Source organism: Capricornis sumatraensis, chromosome 15 (genome assembly GCF_032405125.1).
Source record: "Capricornis sumatraensis isolate serow.1 chromosome 15, serow.2, whole genome shotgun sequence".
Taxonomy (NCBI): domain Eukaryota; kingdom Metazoa; phylum Chordata; class Mammalia; order Artiodactyla; family Bovidae; genus Capricornis; species Capricornis sumatraensis.
The window spans coordinates 37,878,929-37,888,300 of NC_091083.1; the positions used below are offsets into that span (position 1 = coordinate 37,878,929).

Here is a 9,372-nt window from a genome sequence, read left to right on the forward strand (position 1 = left end):
ACTTGGGCTCATCCAAAATGCATAATCTTTAATCATGGTCTCGAGACATGATGTTTGCCCAGAATATCCAAAGTGCTTAACAGCCTAAGGAATAGTCCAAGTTCTCAAGAGAAGGTTGTTACTTGAAGGACCATGTGTCTTTTTTCTTTTTTTTTTGAAGAAGAATCTTTATTACTTTTATGTACAGAAAACTCAGTAGTGTACACTCAGCCCAGCTTGGCGGCCAGCTCTTTGGCCTTCGCCTTTTCTAGCTTGGTGATGCGAGCCACTGACTTCGGCCCCAGGACACTGCCTCCCCAGTGATGACAGATCTCATCGTATCTGTCATTGTAATTGGTCCTGATGGCTTTCACCAGCTTAGCCAGGGCACTCTTGTCCTCCAAGTTGACTTGTGTGAAGGCTAAGGTGGTGCACGTCTTCCTGTGGACCAGGCGCCCCAGCTGGGCCTTGCCCTTGACGATGCAGTAGGGAACCCCCATCTTGCGGCACAGGGCGGGCAGGAAGACCACGAGCTTGATGGGATCCACATCGTGAGCGATCACCACCAGCTGCGCCTTCTTGTTCTCCACCAGGGTGGTGACAGTGTTGACCCCTGCTCGAAGGACAGGTGGCCTCTTGGTAGGGGCATCACCTTTGCCAGAAGCTTTCTTCTCAGCTCGGGCCAGCAGCCTCTGCTTCTTCTCTTGCTTTATCTCTGGTCTGTACTTGTGGGCCAGCTTAAGCAGCTGAGTAGCTGTGTGTCGGTCCAAGGCCTGGGTGAATTGGTTAATTGCAGGAGGCACTTTCAGCTGCTTATAGAGAATAGCCCTTTGCCACTGCAGCCGGATGTAGCGGGGCCATTTGACAAAGTGGGTGAGGTCCCTCTTGGGTTGGATGTCCTGTCCAATGCCAAAATTCTTGGGCCTCTTCTCGAAAAGGCGAATGACCACCTTCTTGGCCTCCCGCTTCTTCACCACGGCCGGGGCTGGGGCCACCTTCTTCCCCTTCGGCATCTTGAAGGGCTGGCGTAGAGAGCGGACCATGTGTCTTAAACAGTTGCTTTCACACAATCTAAATGAATAAAGGAGCACTGGGGAAAGAATGCACTGATGCAAATGGTAAGGCCCACGGTTCATACACCTTTGAGGCTTTCTAGCTGCTAGTGATTTGTGTGCAAGGATGACCTGCCTGGAAATGCACTCATTCTTCACCCTCAAAAGTCCAGCTGCCCATGTGGCATTCCGATAAATAGGCTTATGAAACTGTACCAGACTCAGGCATTCCTAGGTGCACCTTTTGAGAAAATCACCCTGTTCCCTCCACCTCACTTCAGGATCGGCTGTAGTCTTGGGAGCCCCAAAGTTGGGATCCACTAATGTCTGAAGAGCTGTGAGGCAGTGATGTAGGCATAGCCAGGACTTTGCTCTAAAAAGACCTACATGGACTCTATTAACAAAAGCTTGTAGGATGTCTTTTCTTTTTAATCTGATTTCAAACGAATATTATTTGTTTTCAACTTTCTTAATTTTTCATTGAAGTACAGTTGATTTACCATGTTAGGTTAGTTTCTTGTTATAGCAAAGTGATTCAGTTATACATATATCTATTCTTTTTCAGATTCTTTTCCATTATAGGTTATTTTCAGATATTGAATATCATTTCCTGTGCTATACAGTAGAGCCTTGTTGGTTATCTCTCTTATATATAGTATTCGCAATTTATCCCACTCTCTTCCCCTTTGGTAACCATAAGTTTGTTTTCTTTGTGAGTCTATTTCTTTTTGCCAACATGCTCCTTTGTATCATTTTTTTAGATTCCACATATAAGTGATATCATATGATATTTGTCTTTCTCTGACTTACTTCACTTAATATGATATTCTCTAGGGCCATCCATGTTGCTGCAAATAGCAATATTTCCTTCTTTGTTATGGCAGAATAATATTCTGTTGTATATATGGACCACATCTTCTTTATCCATTCATCTGTCGATGACCGTTTAGGTGGCTTTCATGTCCTGGCAAACTGTAAATAGTGCTGCTATGAATGATGGGATGCATGTGTCTTTTCACAGGAGAGTTTCTGTCTTTTCCAAATATATGCCCAGAGATTGGAGTGTTCAATCATATAGTAGCTCTTGTTGTTGCTCAGTTGCTCTATTGTTAGTTTTTTAAGGAACTTTCACACTGCTTTCCAAAGTGACTGTACTGATTTACATTCCCACCAACAGTGATGGAGGGTTCCCTTTTCTCCACACCTTTTCCAGCTCAAATAAAAGATCTTTTAAACATTTCAACCTAAATTTCAAAAAAAATCATGTCAATAAAATCATTCTCTCAGCTTTCTCCCAATCAAAATAATAAAAGAAAATCAAAATCATCAGAGGACAAACAGTACAAAGTCTGAGGACCCTTCTCTGGACTCCAGCCCAGCACCACCCTCCTGCCTCACCTCTACCTACAATGGGTAGTGTCCCAGATACAGGAATTACACCGTAAGAGTTGGCCCCATGGAAGAGATGACCTCAAACCCTACCAGCAGTTGGTGTTTCAGCCAAGCAGGAAATGATCCAGGAGCAATTTCCCCCAGAGTGTGGCTCATCAGAATTTCTAGAAACAGCTGCCTCACTGCTTCCACTGCTTTTCTGCACACCCCCTCTCAATCCACTCTGGTCTGGGGTCCCCACCTCTGAACTACCATCATCCTGGTCACCTGGGCTCTAGGACCCCACCCTCTCCCACTTGCTGCCTCCTTGGCTGGCTGCCTCCCCTCTACCCCATCCCAACCTGAGCCTCATGAACAAACTCTTTCTGTTGTCATCCTTTCAGGTGAACTTACTTGTTACCTAAATCCCATGTATAGTCAAGAGTTGCTCCTCAGAGTTCTGGCATCATGTTCAACTATCTACTTAATACCTCTTTGGGATATTCAACAGGCACCTCACTTTATATGTCCACAACAGAAATCTCAAGTCTCAAAGCTGGCCTTCCTCATGAACAAACAAATGCAAAAAGAAAAACAAAGAAAACCCTCCTTCCCCTAGTCTTTCCTCTCCTCAGAAGCTGCCAGGATTTGGGAGTCATGCTTTCTGCCCTCCTAGTCCTCACTCCCCAAAACTCAGCTATCACCAGTGTTGACAGCTGTACCTCCAAGAAACATTCTTTTTCCTTATAGACAACAGCTTTATTGATATACAATTCACACACCATACAATTCACCAGTTACAAGTGTACTAGTCAATGGATTTTCATATATTCTGTACAACCATTATCAAATCAGTTTTAGACATTTTCATCACCCCCAAAGGAAACCACATACCCATCAGCAGTCACTCTCAATTTCCCCTACAACAATCCAGTCTTGGGCAGCCACTAATCTGCTTTATGTCTCTATAGATTTGCCTGTTCTGGAAACTTCATATAAATGGAATCATATAATACACAGTCATTTGTGTCTGGCTTCTTTCAGTGAGTTTATTTGCAATATTCATCTTTGTCATAGGATGTATCAGTACTCCATGCCTCTTTATAGTTGAATAGCATCCTATCATATGAATACACAACATTTTGTTTGTTCATCAGTTAATGGACATTTGGATTATTTTCATTCTTTGGCAGTTGTGGATAATACTGCTATAAGGTGCAAACTATTATATATAGGATGGACAAATAATAGAGTCCTACTGTATAGCACAGGGAACTCTAATATCTTGTGATAAACCATAATGGGAAAGAATATTACAAAGTATATATACGTATAACTGAATCTTTTTGCTTTATAGAAGAAATTAACCAAACATTGTAAATCAACTATACTTCAATAAAATTTAAAAAATAATACTGCTCTATACATCTGCATCTCTTTTGCTGTCTCACATACAGGGTTATCGTTACCATCTTTCTTTTGGACTCTGTGGGAGAGGGAGAGGGTGAGATGATTTGGGAGAATGGCATTGAAACATGTATAATATCATGTAAGAAATGAATCGCCAGTCTAGGTTCGATGCAGGATGCTTGGGGCTGGTGCACTGGGATGACCCAGAGGGATAGTATGGGGAGGGAGGTGGGAGGGGGGGTTCAGGATTGGTAACATGTGTACACCCGTGGCAGATTCATGTTGATGTATGGCAAAACCAATACAGTATTGTAAAGTACACTAAAAAATATACATAATAATAATACTTCTATTTATGTTTTTATATAGAAATATGCTTTCATATCTATTGGGCATACACCTAGGAGTGGATATGCAGGGTCATAAGGTAAAATCTATGTTTAACTATGTTAGGAACTGCCAAACTGCTTTCCAAAGTAGCTGCTTGGAAAGATTCTGCATTCCTACCAGCCATGTATAAGAGTTCTAATTTCTCCATGTCCTCACCAACACTTGTTACTTTCCATCTTTCAAAGAGGGTAGGACGCAGTATCTCCTTTGGTTTCAATTTATATTTCTGTGATGGCTGGTGATATTGAAAGTTTTCTCATGTGCTTATTGGCCATTTATATATCTTTGCCTGTTTCAGACAGTTGCCCATTTATGAAGTCGGTTATCTTTTTATTCTTGAATTGTAAAGAGTTAGATATTCTGCTGTTGCTGCCAGTAAGTCGCTTCAGTTGTGTCCGACTCTGTGTGACCCCATAGACGGCAGCCCATCAGGCTCCCCCGTCCCTGGGATTCTCCAGGCAAGAACACTGGAGTGGGTTGCCATTTCCTCCTCCAATGCAGGAAAGTGAAAAGTGAAAGTGAAGTCGCGAAGTCGTGCCCGACTCTTAGCAACCCCATGGACTGCAGCCTACCAGGCTCCTCCGTCCATGGGAATTTCCAGGCAAGAGTACTGGAGTGGGGTGCCATTGCCTTCTCTGATATAGTCTATATACAAGTACATTATTAGGTTACATGATTTGCAAGTATTTCCTCTCATTCTGTAGGGTTTTTTCACTCTCTTGAGAGTGTCTTTTAATCCCAAGAGTTTTTAATTTGGTTGAAATCCAACTTACCTATTTTCCTTTTGTCACTTATGCTTTTGGTGTTATGTCTTAAAAAATTGCCTAGCCCAAGGTCATGAAGATTAACACTCACGTTGTCTTCTAAGAAGGATGTAGTTTTAGGTCTTACATTTAAAAATTCGATTCATTTTGAGATAATGTTTATACACAGTGTAAGATAGGATCCAACTTCATTCTTTTGTGTGTTGATATTCAGTTGTCCTAGACTATTTGTTGAAGACACTATCTGCCAATGAATTGTCTTGGCATCACTGACAAAAACGATTACCATAAATGTAGGAGTTTATTTCTAGTCTATCAATTCTATTCCAAAAATTAATGTCTATCCTTATGCCAGAACCACTGTCTTGAGTACTGTAGCTTTGTATTAAGTCTTGGAATCAGGAAGGGTGAGTCTTCTAATTCTTTTTTCTCAAGATTGTTTTAGCTATTCTGGGTCTCTCAAATTTCTCTATGAACTTTAGGGTCAGTTTGTTGATTTCTGCAAGAATTCATCTGAGATTTTGGTAGAGACTGCATTGGCACCCTACTCCAGTACTCTTGCCTGGAAAATCCCAGGGACGGAGGAGCCTGGTGGGCTGTAGTCCATGGGGTCGCTAAGAGTCGGAGACGACTAAGCGACTTCACTTTCACTTTTCACTTTCCTGCATTGGAGAAGGAAATGGCAACCCACTCCAGTGTTCTTGCCTGGAGAATCCCAGGGACGGGGGAGCCTGGTGGGCTGCCGTCTATGGGGTCGCACAGAGTAGGACACAACTGAGGCGACTGAGCAGCAGCAGCAGCATTGAATCTATAGATCAATTTAGGGAGTATTGTTGTTTTAATATAGTAAGTCTTCTGATCTGTGGACATGGGAATTTTTTCCATTTATTTGGGACTTTAAATTTTGTTCAATATTTTGTAGCTTTATGAGCATGTTTTATATTTCCTTAATTACATTTATTTCTAAGTACAGGCACATCTTGTTCTGGTGTGCTTTACTTTACTGCACTTTGCAGATACTGTGCCTTTTTTTTTTTTAATGCTAAGTGAAGCTTTGTGGCAACCCTTTGTTGAGCAAGTCTATCAAAAACATTTCTCCAACCGCATTTGCTCACAGTGTCTCTGTGCCACATTTTGGTAATTCTTGCAGTATCTCAAACTTTTTCATTATTATATTCGTTATTGTGATCTGTGATCGGTGACCTTTAATGTTACTATTGCAAAATGATAATGACTTGCTAAAGGCTCCAATGATAGTATTTTTTAGCAATAAAGCATTTTAAAATTAAGGCATGTACATTGTTCCATTAGACATAATGCTCTTGTATCCCACAACCTTTCTGAAGCTGATCTAGACCTTAGGGGGAAAGCTTTCAGTCCTTTGAAATTAAGTATGAAGTTAGCTGTGGGGTTCTCACAGGTGCTCTTTTTAGGTTGAAGTCTGCTTCGAGTCTAGTTTGCTGCTGTTTATTTAATCTTAAAGAGGTGTTAGAATTTGTGAACCAAATTAGTATGCACAACACACGTCCAAATTTCCCTGCATGAGACCGCTGTCGTTGTTTGCTTGCTAAGTCGTTTCTGACTCTGCCATCCCATAGACTGCAGCATGCCAGGCAGGCTCCTCTGTCCTCCACTGTCTCCTGGAGTTTGCCCGAATTTGTGTCCATTGAATCCGTAATGCTATCTAACCTCCTCATCCTCTGCCTTATCCCCTTCTCCTTGTGCATGAGACAGGCCTGTATGCAACTGTGTTCCCTCTGTGTTCACTCCCTGTACCGTCTCCACAGCTCATTGCTGCTCCTCTTTACAGGTCTCTGCTTCAAGGCAGAGCGGGACCGCCCTATTCCAAGACCCCGCTCCACCACCGCCTCCTCCCCAGACACGTGTCACACAACTTCCAACACACTCAGCCATTATCCTTCATTGTGATCACACTTGCATAAGGTTTAGTATTTGCCAGCACGGATTCATCATTTTAATCCTCACAACAACCTCACTAGGTTGGACACTATTATCACCATTTTATAGATGTCAACATTGAAAGAGAGGTTAAGTGTCTGGTTCAAGTTCATGCAGTTTGTAAGTGGCGCACTCAGGATTCAAACCCAGACCCCTCACTCCTCAGACCATTCTCTTCAACATCTGCTATATTAACACATATGTGTGGAATCTAAAAAATGGTACAGATGAACCCATTTGCAAAGCAGAAATAGAGACGCAGATGCAGGGAACAAATGTACAGACCCCAAGGGGGGAAGGAGGGGTGGTATGAGTCGGGAGCCTGGGACTGACGCATATACACTAGTATATTTATACTATATGTAAAATAGGTAACTAAGGAGAACCGACCATACAGCACAAGGAGCCCTACTCAGTGCTCTATGATGACCCACATGGGAAGGAAATCCTAAACAGAGGGATATGTATACATATAACTGACTCACTTTGCGGCACAGCAGAAATGAACACAACATTGTAAAGCAACTATACTCCAATTTTAAAAAATTTTTTTAAAGAGGAAAAAAATAATTGCTCTTATTTGCTTCTTATCTTGCTATCTATATACAAGCCCTGCTGACCTCAATTACTGCTGTATTTTTAGCATCTAACATGGACGTGGCAGGTGTTAATACATACTTAATGAACACATAAACATTGGACTTATGATGCCATGTAAGAAGAGCTCCATGGGACTCCAGTGAGCCTTGCCAACCATATGCCCATGGAGAGTCACAAGACTCATCCATTTCTGAGACTCTTTAGGAAGGAAGGTTATTGAATGTTTTTCAAACTCACTGTAGCACAGACCCATCTTCACGGCCCTGTCCTCAGTGCATTAATAGCCTAGAGAAGTGTGTTCCATGGAACACATTTTGAGAAATCCTGCCCCAGAGCAACAGGGCAGACAGCACAGTCCCCAGAAAGACGCTTCTGTTGCCCTTGCAATGCCTGGCCCTGCCTTCCTCTAAAGAGTCTTAACTCAGGGACTTTCCTGGTGGTTCAGTGGTTGGACTTTGCCTTCCAACGCAGGGGGTGCAGGTTCAAACCCTGGTCAGGCAGCTAAGATCCACATGCCTCAAGGCCAAAGAAACAAACCATTAAACGAAAGCAATATTGCAACAAATTTAATAAAGACTTAAAAAAAAAAGAATACACATACACTAAAAGTCTAACTCAAGAGTCCATAAAAGCTTTGTCGTGTCCACAGCCCAGTTCAAAAAGGAAACTCCAATATGTTAAGCTTGGCTTTTCTTTTACATACTGGAACAAACGGCTACTGGGCAAACAGACTTTCCCAGTTTGTCAGAATGGTTCTCCCCCTGGATGTTCATGGTCCCAAAACTTATGACTGAGATACCTTTACTTTTCTCAGAGCTCTGCTTTGTTGAATGTGATTGAAACAAACTCACCCTTCACAACGTCCTTTACCGTATTCTCAGAATTTCAGGCAAAACCAATGATGTGTATATAACCTCAGAATGGTTCTATTTCTCTCTAAATACTGACCGTAATGCTGACATTTAAATCATAGCTTCAGATGGAGAATGACTTCAAAATCTTCCTGTCTCAGCTCTCCCAGTCTTCCAGCTCATCTACTCAAATTCTTCCTGCAAAAGAAAAGTTTCTACTCTGAAATCTAAGAAAGAAAACAGCCAACAACATAAGAACCACATGTATGAGCAAGGCAAAGTACACGGCTGTGATTCATTTTCTGCTTCTAAAGAGCTTTTCTCCTTTCAATTATTCATCTATAGTGGTGATTACAAATTATAGGCAGCGGTTAGAGTATCTTTTTAAAGCTCTTATTAAAAATACTTAATTAAAAATACATTCTTTAGAGAGCTACCATACAATCCAGTGATTCCACTCTTGGGCATATATCTGGAGAAAAGTCTAATTTGAAAAGATACGTGAATCCTGATGTTCATAGCAGCACTATTTATGATAGTCAGGACACAGAAACAACCTAAGCGTCCACTGACAGGTGAACGGATAAAGAAGATGTGGTAATATACAGTGGAATACTACTCAGCTATAAAAAGAATGAAATAATGACACGTGGTAGCAACATGGATGGTAAAGTGAGTAAAGTCGCTAAGTAGTACCCGACTCTTTGTGACCCCATGGGCTATACAGTCCGTGGAATTCTCCAGGCCAGAATACTGGAGTGGGTAGCCTTTCCCTTCCCCAGAGGATCGTCCCAGCCCAGGGATCAAACCAGGGTCTCCTGCATTGCAGGCAGATTCTTTACCAACCGAGCTATCAAGGAAGCGCTAATACATGTAAAGCACTTTAAAAAGTCCTTCACAATTACCGTGCACGGTACTATTCTTATCCCCATTTTACAGACAAGGAATCTAGGCAGGGAGATGCGAAATAGCTGGCCCAACATAATTCAGCTGGTT

At 42.0% G+C, this 9,372-nt stretch overlaps 1 pseudogene; it reads right to left on the reverse strand.

The window, feature by feature from the left end:
* Positions 1 to 206: 206 nt before the first annotated feature.
* On the reverse strand, positions 207 to 1,022 carry LOC138091091 (large ribosomal subunit protein eL8 pseudogene; annotated as a pseudogene).
* Positions 1,023 to 9,372: the final 8,350 nt, after the last annotated feature.